Source organism: Lathamus discolor, chromosome 11 (genome assembly GCF_037157495.1).
Source record: "Lathamus discolor isolate bLatDis1 chromosome 11, bLatDis1.hap1, whole genome shotgun sequence".
NCBI lineage: Eukaryota > Metazoa > Chordata > Aves > Psittaciformes > Psittacidae > Lathamus > Lathamus discolor.
The window spans coordinates 3,884,902-3,909,121 of NC_088894.1; the positions used below are offsets into that span (position 1 = coordinate 3,884,902).

The 24,220-nt window shown below is 45.3% G+C and overlaps 3 protein-coding genes and 1 long non-coding RNA gene across 8 annotated transcripts in view; 2 read left to right on the forward strand and 2 right to left on the reverse strand.

Annotated features, from left to right (window-relative positions):
• NDRG3 (NDRG family member 3) overlaps positions 1 to 13,751 on the reverse strand; it is a 47,231-nt gene extending 33,480 nt beyond the window's left edge. Inside the window, exons 1-2 of one of the 2 annotated variants that reach the window (XM_065691199.1) lie at positions 13,667 to 13,751; positions 12,525 to 12,613 (exon numbers count right to left, since the gene is read on the reverse strand). The gene's annotated coding sequence lies outside the window, so the exon portion shown is untranslated. Of the gene's footprint in view, positions 1 to 12,524; positions 12,614 to 13,473; positions 13,636 to 13,666 lie in introns of those variants that run through there. The other variant, XM_065691200.1, reaches the window with a different exon arrangement.
• The window catches only part of SLA2 (Src like adaptor 2), a 105,840-nt gene that overhangs the window by 40,927 nt on the left and 40,693 nt on the right, over positions 1 to 24,220 (reverse strand). The window lies entirely within an intron of this gene.
• LOC136020385 (uncharacterized) lies at positions 13,868 to 18,972 on the forward strand. Of its 2 annotated transcripts, none has more exons than XR_010615322.1 (3): positions 13,868 to 15,318; positions 15,540 to 17,695; positions 18,434 to 18,972. It is a non-coding gene; the product is annotated as an uncharacterized LOC136020385 (long non-coding RNA). The 2 variants fall into 2 exon arrangements; XR_010615321.1 differs by lacking the exon at positions 18,434 to 18,972 and having other exon boundaries at positions 15,540 to 15,612; positions 17,515 to 18,208.
• RALGAPB (Ral GTPase activating protein non-catalytic subunit beta) overlaps positions 19,343 to 24,220 on the forward strand; it is a 56,025-nt gene continuing 51,147 nt past the window's right edge. For 2 of the 3 annotated variants that reach the window (XM_065691188.1, XM_065691190.1), the window contains exon 1: positions 19,343 to 19,511. The gene's annotated coding sequence lies outside the window, so the exon portion shown is untranslated. Of the gene's footprint in view, positions 19,512 to 23,735; positions 23,773 to 24,220 lie in introns of those variants that run through there. The other variant, XM_065691189.1, reaches the window with a different exon arrangement.

A 24,220-nucleotide genomic window follows, 5' to 3' on the forward strand; every position in this document is an offset into this window, starting at 1 on the left:
CAAAAACCCTCAGAGGAGATTTAAAACGTTCTGAAGAAGGGTAGTGGTACTGTAAGACATAATTAAGACAGTATTAGTCAGGTGAATTGTGGTACTAACAGGCACCAAACCCAATTATAAAGAAGATCATAATAGTTTAAGCCACTGTCATGGAAGCCAAGTGTAGCTTCTCTTTTGAGCCTCTTCCACAGCAAAACTAATGAGTTTCAGCCGGCTGGTGGAGAGGCTCAAGAGCACCCACAGAGCATAACAGAGCTATCTGTTAAGCACCAGTAATCCAATTACTGTGCATCATACATAATACCTTAGGAGTAAAATGATAATAACCCACCTTATGCAGAGTATTCCCTCTCCACTATCTCAAGAGCCTGAGTCAGCCTTGGGCTGCTCGGAGGTGGTACCCCCAGGCAGACCACAGCATCTCCTGGGAGCCAGAGACTCAGCACACCTTACACCAGACAGGTCATTTAGGCAACATCAACAGAGCCCACCACTCCTCTCCCTACTCTTTCAACCTCCAAATATCTCACAGATTTGCAGATTGAGGCAGTATCTTTTAACTTAACTAGCTGGAAACAATGACAAGCTTTTGTGACCAGAAGCCCTTCTCCACTTCAGGAGCAGATGTTAAACCGAAAACACAACCCAAAGCACAATTCACCTGAGCAGTCAATGGGTTTACGTGATAATTTCTCTTTGCAGTTAAGCAATATTCATCAAGATGCTCCAAATTGGCTTAAAATGGCAAGAAATTAATTTTGTCGACACAAAACGTGAACATGACAAAGCACAGGTAATAAACCACAAATAAGTAACACTTGTACATTAGAATCATGCCTAGTTTTCATGAATCCAAAAGCTTCTCCTTCAGTCTCTTTCTAAATCCTGTGGAGCAATCCCAAAATAACACTGCTGCCACTGACTGGTATTTTATTGTCGTATTATTTCTGAAGTAGCAGAAGCTGGAACTACCCATCACAACTAATATGCCACCATCCCAACTCACTGTCAGACAAAGAGAAAACATAAACTCTTGCTGTCACAGAAGTTCTAATACTCCAATAACAAGCCCCAAATACCACCTACAACGCTGGGCTGTATGTTGTGATATGTACAAACTGTATTTGACTTCACTGGATGTTTCCATCCAGCGATGAGAAGTTGCACTGATTTTGCTCAATGAAAAACGACCAGAGGGGCTGTTTCAGCCTGCCAGGCTCCATATCCCTACTCCAACATTCAAAAGGATTTCTCTTACGAGCAGAGCTCTAGAGCTAAGCTTTCAAAGCCCTGTGAACAGCGTTTTGATGAAGTGTTAACTGCAGAATAAATCAGCTTAAATCCAGGGAATTGTGCCAACAGACTAAAACCTCAACACCAAAGAGAAAGGAGGAGGTCCTGCTCCCACTTTATAAACATCTCACTTTGTTTTGAGCCTGCTACCCACTACATTTATTTCATGGTCTTAGTCCTTTTATCAGAAGACACGGTAAATAATGTTCATACACGCACCATACTGCTAACACTTTATCTGCTCCCATCATATCCTCTTCAAAAATCTCTTCTTGAAACTGAAGAGTTTTGATCTATTTCTCATTCTTTACAAGGAACTCATTTCACACCTTTGATCATTCTTCTCATTCATTTCAAGATCTCTCCTGGTTTCACTGGGTCCTTAAAAGTGATGAGACCAGCACTGACGCAGCATTCACAACGCTATGGCTTTGCACAGCAGTTATCTTTCCTTGTTCGATCACTATTATTTTTCCACAAGCATCTAACCTTCAATTTGCTTTTCCAAACAGAGTATTTTGATAGAAATGCCTATTATAACCCCAAGTTTCATCTATGACTGGAAAGCCAATTCAGAGCTTGCACACAGTGGGAGCTCTTCTCCACGTGTGTTACTTCACGACACTCAATTTAAAATGCTGTTTTATCACTCAGTGCTGAAGGATTTTTCCATGTTTCCTCGAAGTTAAGTCCTCTATTTACTATTATAATTATGTTTTTTAATCAATAAAAACCCCATTGTCACCTCTCTTCAATTTATTTTTCCACCATTGATTTATCTGTGCATTTGGCCTCTACATCACTCCCTGGTAATGGCTAATGTGAAAACATGGTATAAAAGAAATCCTCCTTCTGTCCAATTTACAGTTGAATTTTTATGGGATGTTTCAACAGTCCTCATGCTTTCAGAAATGCTGGTTATTCTTTACTCACCTCCTGCCATGTTTTCATAAAGCTTTATTATTTCCTTTTGTCCTCCAAGTGACTCCTTTCCAAGGTGCAAAGTCCAAAACTGTTTGATATCTCCTTACCCCACGCCTTTGCTCTCTCATGTCACCTTTCTCTTTTCTATTTCTCTGATATGCAAAGGATTTGTCAGTGTAACTATGCTGATAACGAGCTCCAGTATAGATTATGTCTAAGATTTTGCTGTTCTATAGGATCATTTTTCACTCTTCCTCAGGGAGATATATCAAAGCTTCTCTTTAGAAATGCTCCTTAAAACTGTCGCATACCTTCATAAACATGCAGGCAAGCTTCTACATAATGCCCTGCTTCCCACACCACTCCTAGAATTGGGAATTTTGTTTAAAACCAATTTTGTATTACATAATTTTAAACGTAAGCTGCTCAGATGCTTCCCCTTGACTTCATGTTGATTTAAATTTTTAATTTTATTTTTAAATTATGCTTTTTATGTACATTTACAGCATTTGTGTATGAGCTACTCTAGGTTAGTGCTTGGTAGCTGCAAAGAAAGAGTGCCCATCCACTGCAGCAGTGGAGAAGTCCTCTACTCCTCTACTTGTTTAAGATCTTCAATCAAAATGAAGATGCAGGGGGAAATCACTGCAGGCTCAGGTGTTCATTGATTTTCAACACAGCATGTTGATCTGATTTAGTTTTGGTAGTTCATCCTAGTCTATTTTTAGGCTGTACTGCTGGATTTCCTGGACTCTTTAGGTAATGCTTCTTCAGTAAAGTCAGCAGAGATCAGTTTCAGTCTTCTCTGACCCTCCTGCCTAGCACAGGATAACAAATTCCTCTGTATAATACCTTCATCAAGCCACACATACTGGGACTGAGCGGTGCCATTTCCCTTGGCATCTTTTGAGTCAGCACTCAGTAACTTTCCATTTAATGGAGGGACCAAAACTTTCCACTGCAGCCCAGTACACTGGCACCTGATACACTCCTCCTGTTAAATATTCACCTTGGGGAGAGTTGAAATGTTTTAGTTTTCCTTCAAATGAAGCTGTAATCTGGGGAGAAGCAGGAAAAGAGGTAAGAGCTCCAAGGCCACCCCCCCCATAATGACTCTGCAGCCAGTATGGACTGAAACAGAGACCCTCCCTCACCACTGCTGCCCTGCAGACAGGTTGAACCATGAAAGCTGTTTTCTACGTTTTATTACCCAATCACCAGTAATAAAACTCATTTCTCTTCATCTAACCACTGCATGAGAGAGAAAGACAACACAGTATTGTTCAACTAAGCTCCTTACAAGACTGTGATGGCCTTGCAGATGCCTCTAAAAGAGGAAGCTGCTGTCGTTTATGAGATGTGACTGTTCATCCCTTAAAATGATATGTCTACACATATGCCAGACAAAAAAGGATGGTACTTTCTAATAGCTGCACAGAAATCACTGCAGCCCTTGTCTGTTTGGCCAGGAAAGGACAGTGATCTCCTCCTGCTGCAACTGCACTTTGGAGCTCTGGACCAGCCCCTGGGAATGCAGCACCTCAGCTTTCCCTGGATCTTTTATTCACATGGATGCTTGAATTGTGCTGCAGGGATGCAGAAGCCAACAGTGCAGAACAAGTCCCTTGATTTATGGAAAGGTGAGTGCCAGTTTGGAAAGATAAGGCCCCAGACTAGGAAAGCAATTTGGAGTCACCATTGCTAGGAAGACCTGGGGTTCTCTTAAAAAGAAATGCAAGTCTAGCGATTTATGACAGGATAAAAATACTTCAGATTTCACTAAAGGCAATGTTTCAAGATCAGGATTTAAACTCCAAAAACCTTTCCTTACTGAAAGCTTTGACAATACCAAGACTGTATTTGCTTAAACCATTTTTAGGCCAACAAGGTGACTGATGATGGCTTCTACATAAGCAGTTAATTTTTAATGTGGAGACATGATAAAAATAGCAGCATAAATGCCAAGTTTACAATCAATCCACAGTCAGGAATGACATTTGAAGCCTGGAGATCTGAGAAAACGTGAACACATCACATCAAAGAAATCAAACTACAGAGAAGCAAGACGTGCATCCCAACACTTCTCAGTTCAGGCAATTAATGCTTAAGTAACAAATTGAGCTCTCTAGTGCATGTATTTCAAGCCATTTCAATCTTTCCCCCACAACAACTCCTAGCCACCAGTCAGAGAAAATACAGAGATTTATATTCTGGAGACCTCCCTAGAAGGCTGAATAGTATTTCTGCCTAAACAGTTCTTGTTCTATGAAAATGAATTATTGACAGTATTTCTCCTGCCTCTACGTAAAGTCTTAAATTCACATTCCTGTTCTACTACAAATTTCTTCAAAGGTTACTATACCACACAATGAACTGTATTTCTTAATTTCTCCCTTCTTTTTAAGAGAGCAAAAGCTTCTCTGGCTGTTTTATTGCTTTCATTGTTAAGAAACTGCTGTCTTTAATAAAGAAGAATGAAGCAATTATAGTCAAGGGGGGAAAAAAAGCAGTTATTTTGTGAAAAGCCAAAGGAAAACCCCACTATCCTTCTACTAGTAAGGAATTAAAACAATCTAATGCTTAGTGAATGCCTCCTTCATCTGTCTGAGAAACCCTGTGCAACACCATTTGAAATTTGGCATTTGAAGGTGTTTGGTTTGCAATGAAACATTCAAATGAGGAAAAGAAGGGGAAGCTTTGTTCCCAGGCCAAAGGAGTTTCTGAAAGTAGATGAGAAGAGCAGCTCGGGCTCCGTGCTGAAGCATCACCGCACACACTGCTCCTGTGGGAAGCATGGCAGCACAACGCTGCTGGCATTGGAGCTGAGGATTCTATTTGCAGCTTGGCTGTGAGCACGCAGCTCACTGTCCCTTCCAAAGGCATCTTCTGCTCCACCTCACAGTCCTACAGGTACCCACCTTCACTATCAAGGTTTAACTGTCCTCCAGGAATTCTGCTGCCTTTGGGACATCACAGTTAATAAATAAAAAAAAAAAAAAGCAGGATGACAGACTTCTTAGAACTCTTTAGGGGTCACTTTGCTGCCAAGAAACTGTGATCTGTGAGGAAATACCATTTTCTAACACCTAAAAACACCACCAAAAGTGGAATGTATTCATGTGGAACAGGCAGAGGACCCCCCTCCTGAGTAACCAACTGGCGAGCTCTGCAAATTGTTTTAAAGACATTTTCACACTGGTGAGAGTGGCAGCATACATATAATTACAGTGGCCTAGAATTACCCTTGAAAACACTTCATTTAGGCAATTACTGCCAGGCATAACAATAAAAGCCATTTCTCACAGTGTAAGCTGAATCACTATCAGAAGCGCTTGATGGTCTCATTATAGTAGCGAAGCTTCTATACACAGTGCCCAGTCAGCCCTGGCACTGATGCTATTGCTTCCCAGATTTCAAAGGACTGCTGAAATACCCGGATAAGGGAGTTACGAAGCCAATAATCCTCTGTAACAGCAGCTGGCAGGCTATCCCAAATTTGGGAATCATTGCCAGCATTCCTATGCATTTGCAAAGAATTCACGAAGACAACATGGGCATACCATAAGTCAACGTTGTCAATCCATATTCAACATGCATGAACAGGAAAAACAAACAAACCAACCAGCAAAAAGCATTAGGTAAGAAGGTGCCAGAAGCCTCTATCACTGTCTTGGTATAAATGTCTCAGGCTGGAGAGGGGCCAGAAAGGCTGCAGCATCCCTACCCAGCAAGGGCATCCTTATTGGAAACAAATACAAAGGTCTTCTATTCAGTACCCAAAATATGGTTATTTCAGAAAGGAAGAATTTACTGGGGGGGAAGGGGAGTGGGAAAATGTTGTTTGTTACCCTTGCATCTCCACCACCTATTGCTCTGCAGCATGCCACCACTGAAGTTCAGAACCAGGCTACTCCCCAAGGAAATCACATCAGCAAAGGTATCTGACTTCCTCGCAGGTTTGGGGTGGAAAGCTGGAGCTCTGGCTGAGTGCAGGGAGTGCTGCAGTAAAGTCAATCATTCCTAAGGCAAGTCACACCTCTGAGCAAGAATGACACGTCTGAGGCTGCTCCCTCCATTAGAGCACGTCCACAGGAAAATTAGTCAGCAATTACTTGCACAAAGCAGTCTGGGACCATATCCTCTTGCCATGAGCAACACACCCAGACAGGCATATACTTAAATACAATTAATAACCTGAGCTAAAGGACAACAAAATCAACCTGGCTTTAAGCCCATTAGCTCCAACAGCAACAATCATGCTCAGCAAATCCAACTGCAAGCATTATGCTCAGCAAAGGCACATAAATAACCCTTCTGGGCGTAGAAACCAGGAGAAATGTCAATGGTTTATATTTTCTAAGATTTGGAATGCTGCTAAAGAGATCAGAGAGACTGCTTTAGTGAGCAAAAGAAATCACACAAGCACTAGGTGTTTCCTGAAGCTTGATCAGCAGCAGGACATCAACTTTGTGTTGTTTGTGGCATTTTAGTAGAAGTTTAAAAAACCCCTTGTGATCCCCTGGAATCACAAATGCCAGTCAACTTGCCTCATCTTTCACCTCATGTAGTCAGCCCCATAACCAAGTCCAGGGGAGGAACCGCCCTGAGCTCCAAGACCATTTAAAACCAGTTACAAATGCACAAATTAAGCTACCAAAAGGTAACAAACATCTGGGTACCACCCAGCTGCTGCAGTGGTTCTGCCGAGTGTGGTCAAAAGAACTTTTTAAATCTTTAAAAGAACTTTTTAAACCTTCACTTTCTCATAACACGACCCTACATACTGCAAAGTTCCCAGGCTGGGCTTCATATAAAGAAAGAGAAATGACACTTGACAATCCTACATTGCTCTGTGCTGACTCCTCAGCTGTACGATACAGCAGTAGCAGTAGGAAGAAGTATGGTACTCAGAACCATCAAGTGACAAAGCAGCAGTTGTAGACCAGCAGATGTCATAACTCAGCGTTCACAGCATGACACAGGGAACCACATGGGCTCACCAAGGAGACATCTTTATACAGATTATCTTCTAAACAACCCCCTTCTGTTTCTTCCCACAGCAGCCACAGCATTTATTTTCTATAGGTGTTCTGGTAAAATGCTCCTCTTAAAGCAGTGTCCTTGCTGCACACCAGCAGACCTGTGGTCCCACACCTGAGCTCCCAACCCAGAGGTATCCTCAGACTCCCCATGCACTGACATATCACAGCAACATGACTGTGCTCACCTTTGTGAGGATGGAACTGGGAGGCCACTCACTGCCAGGTGATGTGGCAAATTATGTGATTTATGTGCCAAACATGAACTGGATGGAACCTGCTGGGTGTTGACCATTTCCTGTTAGTGACCAAAACCATTTAGGCACATGAGCTTTCCTACTGATTTCTTTTTTTTTCTTTTTTAAAGAGTGCTTCCAATCTTTAAACATTTCCCAACATTTTAATGTCAGGAAAGCATAATTTTGTTCTGTGGCTGAGCTAATCCATATGCAGGTTTTCACCAAGCCCTGTGCCTTTCTCCCTATCTGCCATGGATAAAGCTCAACTGCATTGCAAAATGAGAAACCATCTTCCCTGGCTTTCCCGATGACCATACAAAATATATTTGGTAACCATTTCATCCAAGCTGAAGGAAAAAAAGTTTGTAACAAGGACCATTTCCTTGATGAAAGCCATGTCAAAATGAACTACATGAGCAAAACAGCAAAGGCAGATTACTATACAATCATTAAAAATGCCTCTTTATCAGCTGATGAGTGTGTGCTTGCTGTTATATTAATTCTCCAGCCACGGCAGAGACAAACCACGCAGCACCCAAACTAGCTGCAGAGAAAAGCAGACAAACCACCCCCCGAGGCCCCGTCTTCTACCATCTGGAAAGTAAAGCACAGAAACCTCCTTTTCTGGAGGACACGCACCAATCTAAGTCATATAACTATATATTTACACAAACCAAGCTTTTGTTTTCGTCTATGCAAAGGTAGAAACACCTACACAAACTGAAAAAGCACAGATCTTACTGGCTAAACAATACACTCCAAATCTACCACAGCCAAAAGAAGATGTTAAAAACAGAAGCATCTAACTTCAGTTCTTCACACAAAGACAATCCAAAAAAACCCTCAACAGAAAACTTATTACGGATGACAATACAACTGGTGAATTTGAAAATGCATTTTCAAGAACAGACCTGAAAAGCCTATTTAGTAAACAGGTGTTTCATTAAAGACTTCCACTGTATTTAGGAAACTTAAATGTACACAAATAATTCCAGTTTTTACAAAGCACAGCAAGGGCATCAGCAGCAAAATCTGTGAATTTCCAGTTACATAGTTCTGAAGTATTGATGATGCCATTGTTACAATTAGAATGAAGTCCGTATAGAGGATAAAAATACTGGATCCCTATTAACTTGCATAAATGCACTAAAGAAAACCAACACCTTCTTATTCACTGTCTTTGTTTAAGGAATTCCAGATATTAATCCACAGTCAGATTGTTTTTCTGTCTCAGTACAGGGAAAACGTCCAAGAAGCTGTCACAAAATCGATGGAATCAGTACTCAAGTGCAATTCCTACACCAGGTCATACTGATCTATCTACAGCATCAAATCCATGCCAATTTGAAATAAAAAGTGCTGTGCACAGACACATTGCCTTCAGTCTAGACTGCAGTTGAGCCTGTAAGGTCACAATTTCAATCAACAGCAGCAAGCAGAAATATGCACTTACCTAACTAAACTGATTCTAATTAAATCCACACATTTGTATGTATGTACTATCAGTACAGCAACACCAAATCAGCATTACTTTATGCTTTGCCAGTTCATTTCCAGCTAGATCTGTCTCCAGGCAGGATTCACTGCACAGCAGCAGGAGCGCTAAGGGGAGCAGCAGCCAGTGCTGTGAGGATGGGCAGAAGCTCTCCGTGAACAGGGAGTCCACAAACCACATTCACAGCAGGGACTGAACCGCAATACAGGGCAGCATTAAAGCCGCTGAACATGGGCAGCACTGCAGCAGAGGGATGAATGGAGAAACCCTCATCTGGGCTAAACTACCTGCAAGTACAGCAGACAGTAGGCATAAATAGTCAAGTTTCCCAGGGAGGGAGACTGCTAGAAGCCTTTTGCAGTGCTCTGCTATATACACTGTATTCATAAACAACCTGGAACAAGGGCCAAGGAACGGAGCAAAAGTCTCCTGAGAATATGAGGTATTCAATAGTAAACAGACGGACTGACTGAATACCTGAGGCTGAATAACCGGGAAATAACAGATGAAATTCAGTGCAAATAAAGCAGCAGCCTGAAGAAAAATAATCCTCATTTCACATAGAGAGTGATGTGCCCTAAGCTGATCATTAACATTCAGAAAGTCTTGCTGGAGTCATGACACTGATAAAAGCATCAGCTCACAGCAATTCATATAAAAAATAAACCTAACGTCAGGAAATGATTAGTGATTTAACCACCACATAAAGCTATAGAATGTCTGCAGCTTAAATCCTGGATGCAGCTTCTGTTCCTTCATGTCCACAGGACGTAATGGAAGGCGGAAATATATTTAAAAAGGAGACAAGGTTTGGAAAGATAAATAATGCGGAACAGTCGAATAGACTGAGGTTGTTCTGCCTGGAAACAGAGATCACTGCAGTGACCTATGACAGAAGGCTATACAATCATCAGTTGCATGGAGAAGGTAAATAGAGATCAGTTGTTCACCTTTTCCAAACCTTACAAAAAGAGATGAAATGAAGCTAGCAGCTGTCAAGTTGGAAAAACAAGCAAGCAGAGGTTGTTAAGCACTTACAACATTATTTTGTGCTCTGGAAGGTCTACCCTGGGATGTGGACTGGAGACACAGGCAAGTTCACAAAAGAAAAACACATTAACTATTAACAAAATAAATGCAACCAACACTTAATCTCTTGACATCCTACAGCTGATGAGAGACAAGAGAGCTCCCAGACAAGGGTTTATGTAATTTGCCCTGACCTTATGTTTGTCTCTTTTTGGTCAGTGTCAGGGAATAACAATGGACTTGATGGTTCCACCTGATTCTATGGCTGCTCTTACACTGCAAAAATCAATTACATCTCTGGTATTCCTCAGCCCTCTTTGAACTCACTGAACTTGCTTACCTGGCAAAAGCTGATCTTCTGGAGAGATGGGGACACAGAGGGGCTGGACAAGTGCCCTGCTTATTTAGCAAACTGAACTGGTTCAGGAAAACATCCAGCAAATGCTGAAGGCGGTACAAGACAGCAGAAACAGGACCAGCCCTTTTGCATGCCAACCAGACATTAGGTCAGTTTAAGATGTTACGCACAGCTTCATCACCAAAATGCAGATGAAAAGGAAGCAGCGGATTGCCTATATCCTCTGTTCAAACACACAGAGAAAAGCCACAATTCCAGATCTTGTGGTGGAGGGAAAAAAAAAAAAAAGAGGCCCAGTTTCACATTTTTAATCCATATGGTAATTACAAAGAGAGTCTGGTTTATACACAACTGAATAGTAAAGGTTACCTTAAAATAAAATGTCACATTTATAACCTCTATGGTATTTACACTATGTAAAGTAAGGAACACCCCCTGGCGAGCTAAAACCCATTGTAAATAAGAAAACGCATCCAAGTCTGGTAAGGCCGACAGCCAAATGAAAACAAAGCTATTCCTTCCTGTGCTTCCCACAGCATCGATTTGATTACTCCATTAAATGGTGCTACATCAGTCCCATCAGAAGCCAAGGGGTATGACCAGATAGAAAAAGGTGACTGATTGATAAGAATGTATTATTAAAACTCCAGCAAACCCCATTTACAATTCAGAATTTACAAGAACAGAACTAAAAACAAATGAGATTATTAAAATCTCTCATCAGCTCTGATTTGCACAGCAGAAGGCACAGTCACCCAGTCCTACCCATATCAGGATGAAATTACAACTGCTTTGCTTAATAACTGACCTGATGTGGCCAAAACACTGAAAATTCCCAGGGAGAAGCAGTACCAAATTTTATTATTCGTCCCAAACCACATTCATATGAAAATGAGACCATTGGGATGCATCAAAACACACATCAGGAACATTGTCTTCAACATTACACAGAGAACAGTAGCAAAACATTCTTCTGCTCTTCTTTAACTATTGCAGATTGAACCAGGCTGTAATAATGACAGACACAAATAATCTTAACCAGTACCACACGACTGCCCAACCCGAGGATTAAGAGCCGTAAGCAGCAGAGGTATATTTATTTATATCCAAGACCCAGCTGACAGACGATGAGCACAAGATAAACCCTGATAATGGAGGGGTATGGTGTCAGCACTGCCTACAGAAATAGAACTCACTGAGGGGTCGGCTGCACGTTTTTTCCAGGAAGCAACGGTGGTAGCAAGCCAGTTGAGATGTTATTTGTGAGAGTGACAAATAGTTGAAAACTAAAATCCCTACTCTGTTACACATGAAAACCTCCCAGAAGTTTTAAAGCTGATTTGCTTTCTCCTACTTATTATTTTTGTGCTTAGACTATATTATGACCATGACTTTTTGAGCTTCTTATTGAAATACCTATCTATTACTACTTTGCTATAATGTTTACCTTGATTCATCTATCATGCAATAGAGGAATGTTGAAGAAAACTATTCTAGAAGCATCTTTCAGAAAATTTCCTAGTATATCTTTAAGGAGCCAAAATATATGTTGTATGTAATAAAACTACACTGATGCTTTCCATTGAAAAGCACTAAAGATCATGTCATGTATGACCAGTGTGAAACATGAGCTGCAAACAGAAGCACTAGGACATTTCTGAAGGTGATCTGAGATTAGGAAAACACAAGCTAAATACATTTGTCCATTTCAATTAGTTTTTACCCTTGGACACAAAATGAGTGGCTAGGAATATAATTGCAGCCTCCCAAACCACTGCTTCCAGCAATTGTTTGATTTTGTAACATTTCCAGCTCCTGCGCTTGAAAACATTTCAATACCAGCCAAGCACAGCCCACACCAAGTTTCTGCCCTCAAGACAAGTTTCAGTGCCTCGTGTGCCACACACAAGCTGTTTCAAAACCCCAAACAAATAAGGGAAATTAGAAGAGTTGTTCCCAATCCTGAGCCCTCTCCACAATCCCAGTTCAACAATCCAAATGAATCCTAGGGATCACCTTGCTTCTTCAGGAGTCTATTCTCAGTTCAATGAGACACACATCTGGTAGGCTCTGCTCCCCTACCCCAAGTAACGTACTAGGAAAGCTTTACACTGACATCAAACTCAACTCTTAAGACTTTACATTACCTTCTTTACTTTTCACCATAGACTGATGCACTGCTGCCAGATGCGGTTTGACAGGCTCCACTATTTGGAAGATTGCTGTCCTCTTGTTTCTGCAGAAAACGAAAGGCAGAAGCTGAAGTAACAAGCACCAAGTCCTCTCATCTGAACATGGGAGACTCATGAGTGTGCCTGACCCAGGAAGCAGAAGTGGATTCTTCCCCACCTGTAACCCCCATCTTCTCAGCACAGTGTTCAACACAAAAGCTCCCGTGTGTTTCCCAGATGTAGTCTCCTGACCTTTCCTATTCTCTGGAAAAACCCAGGAAGCCAGCACAGTGCTGCGCCACATCGCTCTGCTTCTAACACTCTGTTTTCCACACCAGACGTTATAGCAATGGGGTTTAAGATAGAGTCATCTGACTTTATTACAATGCTTTAATTACTCCCCAAGACTTACATTAAATATTAAAAAAAGAAGCAGCCATTGACCTAAAGTGATGATGCAAGTCAATAAAAACCATTTTTGTAAGCTATTTCTTTCCCATTCACACATTGACAACACAGCACCGAATGACAGAAAAAATCCCTTGTTTTCGTTGCCCAAAGGCAATAATATAACTGAGAATCCCGAGATCTGCATCCTAAAATGAAAAGCTGCAGGTGAGAGGAGGCAGAAAGCCCGAAGCGCTCCCGTCTGTTATTTACATGGAAAAAACACCATATCCGCAATAAAGCCAGGGGCAGTTTGAGGCGGTTCTCCTTCTCCCCAGCGCAGCCCGCTATGGCGAGGGATTATCTGCTGAACAGGGCTCCGCGAGGGAGCGGTTCTCTCCTCTAGCACCTCAGAACGGCAGCTCCAGAGCCCTTCCTCAGCGCCGGCCTCTCAGCGGGGCCCCCGCGGGCTGCGGCAGCCTCGGCAGGACCCGCCCGGGGAGCACACGCACCCCGTCCCTCTCAGGTAACCGCTTACCGGCGGCCCCAGGGTCACGGAGCAGCAGCAGCGGCCGCGGGGCGGAGGGCTCGGAGGGGCGGATGGTACAAGCCGCCGAGCCCGGCCCTCCCACGGAGCCGCCCCTCCGAGCGGCTGCCGAGCGCCTCAGAGCCGCAGCGGGCGGTGGCGGAGGCGCGAGTGCGGTGCGGGCCGCGAACGCGACGGGACTCACCTGCGCGGCAGGTGCGACCGCAGCTCCGGCCCCGCGGCATGCGGGCACTCCGCGCCTGCGCGCTGCGCCGCGGAACCACGCCTGCGCGGGGCGCTGAGGGGGGAGTCGGGACTACAAACAAGATGGCGGGCGGGGCGGGCGCCATCTTGGGGGTAGGTGCTTTGCACCGCCCTCAGCCTGAAGCGCTGGGCCTAAGCTGCTCGCCCAGGCGGGAGGTGGAACCGGTGGCCTGGATTTAACTCTGGTGGGCTCTCTGCCTCAGTCTGTTCGCTGTCACAGTGACTCCTAAGCCCCGAAAGCATGCCCCAGCTTATGGGGCAGGAATCCAGGGGGGGTACCAGGGTCGGAGACGGGCGTGCTGTGGCGATGCTCGGAGCAGCTGTAAAGCTGCAAACACTTCTGTGTTTGTTCTGTTAGTGTCCTCTCTCCTGCTCTTCCAGAGGTAAGACTAAATTCTTGCTAGACCACGTTTGCCTGTTCCCCCACTGGAGGCTCCGGCAGTGTGGATGTTGGGTGAGCCCCTCCCAAGGTCACTGTTACTCCTCTGCCCTTGTGTTAGAAGCCTGGCTCCGGGGCCGTGCTCTATGAGGGAGGGTATCCCAAACAGCCAGCACACTCCGTGCATCGCCCGGCGTTTCGACCCCTTAAGCGGGGTGTGCGCTATCGTCTACCTCCCGCTGCCTTTTCCCTCTACCTCCACCCCTCAGCGCCTCTCACCTTACCCTGGGTACGGCCCTGCCCCAAATAGGATTGCCCCAAGGTATTGAACATACTCCATCTTCTGGTTTCTGGCGCCACCCGGTGGTCCTACGCGCAGCTACTGACTCGTTTCTTAAATAAGGCTGTTACTGGACAGGAGCGGAGGAGGGGAGGTAGAGCTGAGGCAGTGTGCAGGTAAACCACAACCGAGCGTGTTCCCAGGAGGAAACAGGAAAGGAAGAGCAGCACTGGAGTATACTGCTGCTGGGGTCATCCCAGCCCCGCAGAGGGATGCATCAAAGCATCTGTTTGAGCTACAGGGTTGCTGTGCATGGCCTGATTCTGCAAGCAGTTCAAAATCTAACATTTCTCCCTCTGACAGCTCTTGTGACCACACAGTAAGAAGCATACAGCATATACAGCTGTCGTGCAGGGTAAAGGGAGCCTAATTCATTGTTTTTACCACAGGAGACTGATCTGAATCGTTGAGTGCTGTCCCAGGTGATGGACGGTTTGTTTCCACTGAACACAGTGGAAGGGACAACGGGAATCAGATAAAGAGCTCGGGGCTGGCCCTTAGCAGGCACCTCTCTCTTCCATTACAGTATTCAGGAGAACGGCAGGGCAAAAACATAACTGCCATTTCTGCATACACTGCCCTCACCAGGTTCATTCAAATCCATTGGGCCAGCATGACTTCTCACACCTTTTAATGCAGAGAGCAAAGCTGTCTGGATCCAGAGGGCAGAGCTGTTACAACAGCAGATCCTGATCTCCTGTAGAAACTGCCAGCAGCAATGCCTCAGCAGGATGGGCTCTCTTCCTGGCTGCACTTGCCAAGCATCTTTCCAGGCTACAGAAGTCATGATTGCTTATCTTCAGTCACAGATGGGAAATGAAGAAGTGTGCTGCACTGCAAGGCCAGAGATCATGGAGAATGGCAAGCTTATAAGGTAAGCTGTGCAAGACAACATGATGTAAGAGCATGTGTTTCCAATGTGTACTGGAGCTCAAATCCAATAACCTCACCGCATGGTGTGCCAGCATCAAAAGGAGCCCTTAAAGAGCTCCTGCAAAAGGCTGCTGCTTCTCTGCAAGGCAAAACACTGTAATAATGCTTTGAGGTCAGGGTTGCAAAGTTGCTTTCTGTAAACCTCATTTCTTTGTATCGCAGCCAATTATTCACTCATGCTTTCTGCGGCTTTCAAGACAGTGGAAGAATTGAAAGGAGCACTCTTATTTCAGTGGTATGTAGAAAAACACTTTCCACATCATCACTGCACATCCATTGTATTGAGCATTTACTGACAACATTAAGTGGGGCAGCACTGCTTACTGTGCAAAGCAGAGGTTGGCTGCTGTTTTCTCAAGGCAGAAATCTGCTTTGCTGAGTCTGGGTGGTTTATGGTCAAGGAGCACAGACATGAAAGGGCCATATACTTCTTCAGCAGCTCCACTGAATGGGGAAGTCTGTTCTCATTTTCAGCACAAACCCTGTTTCTGCCCAAGCTGGGAGTGCTGGCTCTTTGTTTGCAAACAGGGGTGGCTCCATATCTTCCAGCCTAGAAAACAGATCACATCAAATGCCTTTTTCTTTTATGAACCCATGTCTTTTCTTCATTAAATATTTACTTGTTTAGCATTTACTTTCTCTGCATTCGCTTCCTAGTAAGTATTAATGGTAACTAAAGCAATGAATGCTTAGCATGTCTGAAAGCATAGCTATGTATCAGAGGTGTGCAGAGGAAATAATGGGAAAGGGGAGAATATAATGGATGGACAGCATTTTTTCACTTTTTTTTTCTGAACAAGCTCTAAGTGGGACAACACCACAAGGGTTACAATAAAGGGTGGAAGAAAATCTTCACAAGACACCTGGGGTATTGTCTCAATGCAGAAGAGCAGGTTAAGGAAGTACTCAAAATATGCAAAGAAAAGCTGTATGTGTATATGTACATAAATGGTTATGATCACAGGTATGTTATATAGGATATATCATTATGTGTTACTTATATACATTATACATATATATAGTGAACTGATGTAATGTGGATATAGAATTAACTGAATCCTGGAGACTGAGTAGTTTGGGCTTGAGCTTTGGACTTAAGTATGCTCAATGTATGTAAAATAATTAGCAAATTAAAATATGATTGATAGAAGACAGCCTGTAAGCATGGTGCCATGTAGTAAGGCTCATCCTTTTATAAACATCCTCTGATGCCTGATAGAACAGAGCTCTGGCTTATATATAAAACAGAGCTACTGAAGCTCAGACTGTTGTTGTGCTGCTGAGCCCCCAGCACAATGCTGGCTTGTCTACAGAACACCTATGTGACAAATGTATTGCCTCATCAAGCAGGGCAGAAGCGGTCCTGTTACTCCCAGGACTGGGAGCTGACTCTGAAGCAGGCAGGGGGAGAGGCAGACCCTGAGAGGCTGGACACTTCTCCATGAGTCCCAAGGTCAGGATGACCCCCATCTCGCTCTGTTCACCATTCAAATGCATGGAGGTTGACACAGAGAAAATCTGAGAGGCTTTCAAGAAGCCAGCTGAAGCCTTTGCATTGCTGTTTACTACAGAGCAGCTTCAGGCTATTCCCTGGCTGTGATTTTTCTTGATGGGGAATGAGTCAGCCAGAAAATCTGTTTCATACTGAAGCAGAAGAAATCTTAAGACAAATTGCACGTAAGAAAAAATTGCTAGCTCTACATCATACCCCTCCTGTGTTGTAGACTAAACAAGAAATTAGTCATCTACCTGCTTATGTAACCAGAAGGCAAAATGCCCTTGATATGAGAAGAGTGGGACACCACAATGTGATTCCACTTTTTGAAAGTGATTTGGGGAACTACAGACCACAAAGCTTAGTGCCTCTATCAGGCAAATGCATGGAAGCTACAACAAAGAATGTAATTGATGGAAATGTGGGAAAAGTACGGTAAAATAGTGATGAGTCATGATGGTTTTATAGAGGGAAAAGTGCTTCACTGGCAAAGCAGAGAGGCTGGAGATCCCCATCAAGAATGTAACTAGTAGACCAGAGTTAATAGCCCAATTAGTGGACATGTGTCATTTTCTAGAATACAAAAAAGCCTTAAATTTAAAATTTAAAACAAGCCTTTTCTTTTTGTTCTTTGAATGCCAGTGGCCTTTCTCTGACATTGTCCTTTCTTTGGGAGCTGTGGTTCCAAACATGGATGAGGACTCTTTACTGAGCACTGCTGTCTTCTACCAGGTCAGCCAGGCTTGTGTTTTGGAAGCATGTCATAAAATCATTGGCTAAAGGATAAGAAAACACAGCTAGCACAAGCTGATATTGCTAGATGGTGAGTACAAGTGGTTTTAAGCTCAACTGGCAGCTGTGGGCAAAGGGAAACCCCACCTGATAACGACCCCAGTTTTCTGTCTCTAACTGTCTGGCCCAGCCCTCTCTTCTCCTAGTGCACATGATCTTTGCCCAGTGTCCCTTGGGAGTTATTGTCCCCACACACATCCTTCTGGCATTTAGACCTGGCTTTCTGTTTCTGTGGGTGGTGTGCCTGTGTTTTACATAGCACAAACACCAAAGGCTACCCCAGTAATAGAGGCTGGCCACTGGCTGGCTTGGAGCCATGTGTGGGAGCCTCTGGGCCAGACACAGGCTTGGCCTCTCCTTTGCATGGTTGGGGTTGGGTGGGCACCTCTTGGTCAGCCCCGAGCCCAGGAGTGTGTGGGTTTTTGCACCCCGGGGGGTTGGAACTATGCAAACCATGGTCCCTGAGCTTGCCTTTGCTTCTTGTTACTTTCTATTTGCAGTTAAACTTTAATTACTAAGTTCACCTCTTATTAAACAATCTTTTCCTGGATACACTTTTATATATATATATGTTCTGCAAATATAAAAAATATATAAAAGTGAATTTGTATCTGTGTAATATGTTTTTACTTATTTTTACAGTTTTGCATATGTAGAAATAGGTTTGTATATATACATAGCTCTTTATATAGCAGGCCAGGTAACAGCCACCCTGTAGCCTGCATGGCCTCCGTCCTGACTCAGGCTTGTGCTCATTGCCCTGGTGCAGGTGTTGGGTACAGCCCCTGTGGAAGAAACGTGCTCCAGCTCTGTGAGGAATCGATTATAATAACCCTCGCTGGAACACAAGATGGAAAAGAGGATAGCAGAACCAGGCTTAAGCACCTGCTGTTGTGGTCTTCAGGGTCTTGTAGGGTAAACAACTCCATTCATCATTTCTGCATTTGAGCAGAGGCTGTTTAATGGAAACACGCTGCTTCACTTCACGATAAGGACAAGGACAGGCCGGTGGTGTCATTGCCAGATGCCAAGTGAGAGCTGCCTACAGGCTCCTCCAGTACAATTTGCTGGTGCAGCTCATCCTGTGGCAGGGGTCCAGACCAAGCTTCTCCCGCGGCATACACAGCTATGCCACTGGGTCAGAGCTTGCATGGGTCACCTTGATGCCCTGCCAGGATCAATGGGAACGGTTGATCTTCCAGCATGCTCCGGGGGCAGTTGTGCTGTGGCTTGGCTTTGGTGAGGGAACTCAGCGTGCGTAGGGAAGGAAGAGACAGCGATCTTAACTTTTGTTATACATAAATACAGATAACGTGACAATGCAGAGGTGTGTGAATCCTGTGATAAGACACTGAAAACCCAAGCAGGGCAAACGGCACCGAGCTGGTGAGGCAGCAGCCCTGAGGCCGTTCTCAGTGGTTCTGAAAACCACAGGTAGCGAGCGCAGAGGTAAAGGGTGGCACAGGGAGGAACCGCGGGCGGGGCGGACGCGGCCCCTTTAAGAGAGACTGAGAGAGAGCGCGGCACGCGCGCCCCACCCGCGCATGCGCGGAGCCTTCCTCCGCGACTTATTCGGCGCTACCGGCGGCGGGGTTGCGTGCCCGTGCAGGAGCAGCGTTGCAGCTAGCCGCACGCATGCGCAGAGCGCCGCGGGGCCCCGCCGCCCGCCGTGCGCTTTGTGGCGCTGCCGGAAGCGGCCGCGGGGAGCGGGGCCAAGCGGAGCCGGGGCAGCGCGGAGCGGCGTCCCCCCTGTGTCGCCTCGGCTGCCGCGGGCACCATGGAGCCGGCGGCCTGAGGGCGGAGCGGCCGGCCCTGCCCCGACATGCCCGCCGGGCCCTTCGGCGCAGGTACGGCTGCCCGGGCCCTCCCGCCGCGGCGCTGCCCGCGCCCGGCCCGCTCCTGCCGGCGGCGGGGCCTGTGGCTGCCGGGCGCCGCCCGGGAGTCTCCACCGCGCCGGCCTCTGCCCTGCCCGCCGCGGGGCCGGGCCTGCGGGACCGGACAGAGCGGGCGGGGGCCGCGCTCATCCTCGGGGGTCGCCGCGGAGCGGCTACTGCGGGGGGTCCCGGCCGGTGTGGCGGAGCCGCCGCAGGGCGGGGGGGAGTGAACCGGGGGACCCCTCGCGCCCACTCGCGGTCTTGGGGTCCTTCTCGGCTCGGGTCTCGGCTGCGGGGATGGGTTTCGAGCTGCGTTTCGGGTCCCCGACACAAGCGTGCGGTGTCACCGGGGGCCGGTGAGCTCCTTCCCCCCGCAGGCTGGCCCTCGCCTGCGGGAGTGCGAGCGGGAGGGAGGTAAAAGTTTGTGTCGCTGTTCCCTTGCAGACTTTCTTAGGAGTCATCCGGTGATGCCTTGCGTTCCTGGCTGCAGGCCTGCCTTTGCTTTCCCTTGCTGATTTCTCGTCCGTTTGATCTTCAGGGTCCGCGGGCAGTACATCAGATTTCCTCTGGAAACTGAGGAACAGCAGCAAAAGCAGAGCAAGGTTCTGCTCCCTGGGTGTAAGGGACTGTAGCTTCAGGAGGTCCCTTCCTGGTTGTGCAGTTTGTGGAGTTGCACAAGGACCTAGACTGAGGAAGAAATGCCAGTGTAAAATCAACTGTAGAATAAAAACTATTCCCACTTTGGGTCAGGGAAATGCAGTGTTCTGCAGGCGAGTTCATTGTGTGGGTTTTGGCACAAGTGAGGGATGAGAAAACTCAGTAAATTCTCAGGTCCCCTGCCTGGAAGGTAATTTTCTTAAACCTGCTTTTAGAGATGAGAGTGATGTTGAGAAGCAAAGTAGCACTGGTGGCTGAGTAATGAAGCTTGAAAGCAGAGTAATAGCCAAAACATGCAAAATTAACTGATGCTTTTGCTTTCTGGCGGCTCTGTTTATCTTCAGATATTGCAGTGTGTAAGTGTTAGGCAGCTGCTCTCTCTGTGGCAGGTGCCCAGCTTCCTGCTTTGGGAATGGTGGTGTTCAGTGGTGCCCTCAGAACCAGCATGACTCTGAAGTCGGTGAGTAGGGGAAAGTGGGACCCAAGCCCTGAGGCTTATATGGCACCTTACATTTGTGATTCAGCCTTCCCTGTAATCTTAACTTCTCCAGTTAGGTGGTAAAATCAGACAAATCCACCTTCCCTGGGCAAAGGGAGCTGTGATTCAGTTCTCAGTAATATGGGCTGGATGGCCTGGGAAAGGGTGACATGAGCTCCTGTTTTTTCTGTGCCTGATTTCTTCCTGCCTTGAATCTAAACTTTTCATTTAATAGCAATCCTGACATGCATCTCCATTTATTCTTTAACCAAATCCTGACTTAGAAACATTAGCAGAAAGCTGGATTTTCTGTTTGGGCTTTGCCGTTTTTACTGTTTGCCTACTCTCTGCTCTGCTGCTGTCCTTTACGCACAATGTGTGCCTAGGGCAGAGCCTACTGCTTGGATGGGCTCCAGAGATGAGCTACCTGGAGGGGTCTGCGCTGCTTCAGTCCTGCTGGGCTTAATATGAGAGGTGCTGAGTTAGTCTTGACAGGATTGGAGTTGTTCTCTCCAGCATAAACTTGGAGGGCAGAGGGACAGCAGTGTCCAGGTGGGTATGTGGCACTTGTCCATGCTCAGGATGTCTGAAAAAATAGCTGATAAGCTTCTTTGGTACATGGTCCAGGGAAGGTGCATTGTGGAAGGTGCTTTCTGGCAGTGGTTGTTGCCTGTAGAGAGCAGATGTGTCAGTGCTACTGGTGTATCAGGGATTGTGTTAAAGAGAGATACATGTGAAATACTTAAAGTATATTAATATCTCAGAGCTTTATGGTGTTGGTCCCTTATTGATGCTTCTCTGGTTAGGCTCTGTTAAGTCTTCCACCTTCCTTGTGCACCTCTCTGCTGGTGGTTTTTTGCATCTCCTCTCTTCATAACAATTGTCTCAGCTCAGCTTTTTTGGTTCTAATAAAACCCAAGAAGTATCCATTTTCAGGACAGCTTGTCTCTGGGCCTGAAATCCTTTTGCATTGTAGGCAAACATTTCATTTTACGTGTGAAGCTGCTGAGCACGAAGGGCTCAAGGTCCACGTTTGCCCCCAGCACTGCCCTCGCTGAAAACAGGCTTTTTGAGATGCTGCTTTGGACACCAGTGCTGGTTCCCTGACCTTTCCCCTGCACATACTCCAAACCCCCATCTCTGCTTTAGGCTCTGAGCATCTGCGTGTTCTGTGAGAGTAACTGCAGAATGTGGGTCTATTATGTAGTTAGGGAATTCTCACTGTCTATCTTTACTGATCCAAGAGTTTAAATATTTTGGCTGCAGTTGTTCATATGAAGTCTTTGGGGACTTGAAACAGAACTTAAATATCCTTATTTTTGGAGTTTTATGGGCTCATTAGCTAGTTCTTTCATGCTCACCAACTTCTGCAGTGTTTATGAACTGACGATCTTTTGTCTTAAATGCTGAAACGCCTGTTTTCAGTGGTTTATATGGTTATAGCTACTACAGTTCTTAAGCTGAAATGAATCTGGGAGGGAATTTGCTGAAACCCATATTATTTGCCGCACTAAGGAATGTTGGAATTATGCTTAGTTTCATAGTAGGTGGTAAATATTTAAACTTCACATCTCTCAGCTGTCATGGCAATGTAAATGCTGACAATTTCCTTCCAGGTCTGACTGTGAGAACCTGGGAATGTTTTATGTAGTGCAACCTCCAGGAACAGGAACAGGACCCTGTCCAAAGTTGAGGGTGTGCAAAACTGCTGCTTGGTGAACCTCAGGGATGTATTTATTCTTCTTCCCACCCCTCCTCTTAATTAGATTGCTTGTCATTCTGAGGGTCCTTAGTGATTTGAACCTCATTAAGACTTACGCTTAAGTGAAATGCGAACATTCAGCTGCATGAAACTTAGGAGATGTTACTTCAGCCAGTGAGGATGCTTTGTTTGAAGCTGAAATGCAGAAGCATTGCAAAGACAGAAGTAAAAATCAGGGAATGCTGTTTGCCTGGTGTGACAGCTGCCTTTTTTTCTTCAATTTGCTGTTGCTATGTAAGTAGTTTGATCAGTAACAGCTTCTTCTGAGGGAGTGAGCCCTGCTTCTACAGAGCATTAGGTGCATTTTGTCTAAAGCAAGTTACAGAACTGTCAGTGTGTTGTATCTGTTGAAACACATCGTAACAAATACTGTGGTGTGGGGGGACTTACCAGCCTTTTTCAACTTATTTCCAATTTTAAGATGCTGAATAGTAGATGGGTTTAGCTATGCCCCAATCTGAACAGATGGCAGCAATTTCCAATTCAAATGGCAGTTGAAGTAGAGTATTAAATGAAAAGTGACTTCTGGTCCTTGCAAATAAAAGCTTCTTACTGCTAAATGTACGGGGCAAATAAATCATTACCCCAGGAAATCCCACTGCAAAAGGTTTTTACATCTGGAACAATTACTTGTTTCAATATTCCTTGCATATTGGTAAGACTAACAGAAGATTTCTGGCAAGGCTGAAGGAAGTCTTGAATAAGATACAGATTTGATCATTAAATTTATGTATGAAGGTCAGGCAGCAGGCTGGATGTATGAGGCACCAGAGGTTTTGGTTACCGTGTCCTGCTGTTAAACCTCTCTTAAACATGGCATATTATATCTATCCTGTATGTTACAAATGCTGCTCCTCTCAGAAGTTTGGAAGGTTACACTAAAGATCTTTGCGTCTTTGCTTCAGCATGGCAGGGAACTGCATGAAGGCGAGTGGTTGTGTCCTCCCCTTCCCTTGCCCTAGTGCAATGTGGGTTTTCCAAAATGCAGCAGCATTTGTGAATCTTTACCCTCTCTGATGACTTCTGTCTTCTGGGCAAGAAAGCTCCTACACAGGCGCTGTGTACAGTTCATGCTGTGCAGCACTTCCATGCTTCTGGGAACCCTTTTCTGGTGTAAGGGCAGGCACACTACATGTGCTTGCAGTTATCAGCACACTGATAAAGTTCCTGTGAGCTGCCAGTCCTTCAGCTGGAGCGTGGTGATGGAAAGTACATGCTGCTTTATCAGCTGAAATCAGTTTATTTAAACCAGTGCTCCTCAGATGGTGTTGTGTGCTTCTGCAATGAACTTGAGTGTCAAATGTGAGGATGGAGAGTGCCTTCGCCCTTCCTATGTGGTGAGCAGCAATGCCAGGGCAGGGGAAGGGGCATGGTGCTCTGGGGGTACAGGCAGTGCTGGAGGTTTGCGAGGGAAAGGGGGAGGCTTACAAAGTGGATGATACTTCACTTCTGTCCCTCCTTCTTCCACTCCAAACACAAGCTGGAGACTAAGGCAGTGTTCTGATGGGACAGAAAGGGAAGATACAGAGCCTCCATGAGTATAGGATGTAAAAGGAAGATATACCTCTAAGGAAACCCATATCATGAAGTTAAGCAGTGACTGACTCACTGTATTAGTGACCTACATCACTAATGATTGTGCGTCATGCTTATTTTGGGGTTTTTGTTTGATGGTGCTTTGTTTTGTTGTTGTTGTGACTTCTCTGTGTCCCAAGAGATAGTGTCCTGGAATTGTTTTCCTCTAAGCTAAGGGTTTTGACCACAGTGGCACGCGCATTCCCCCTG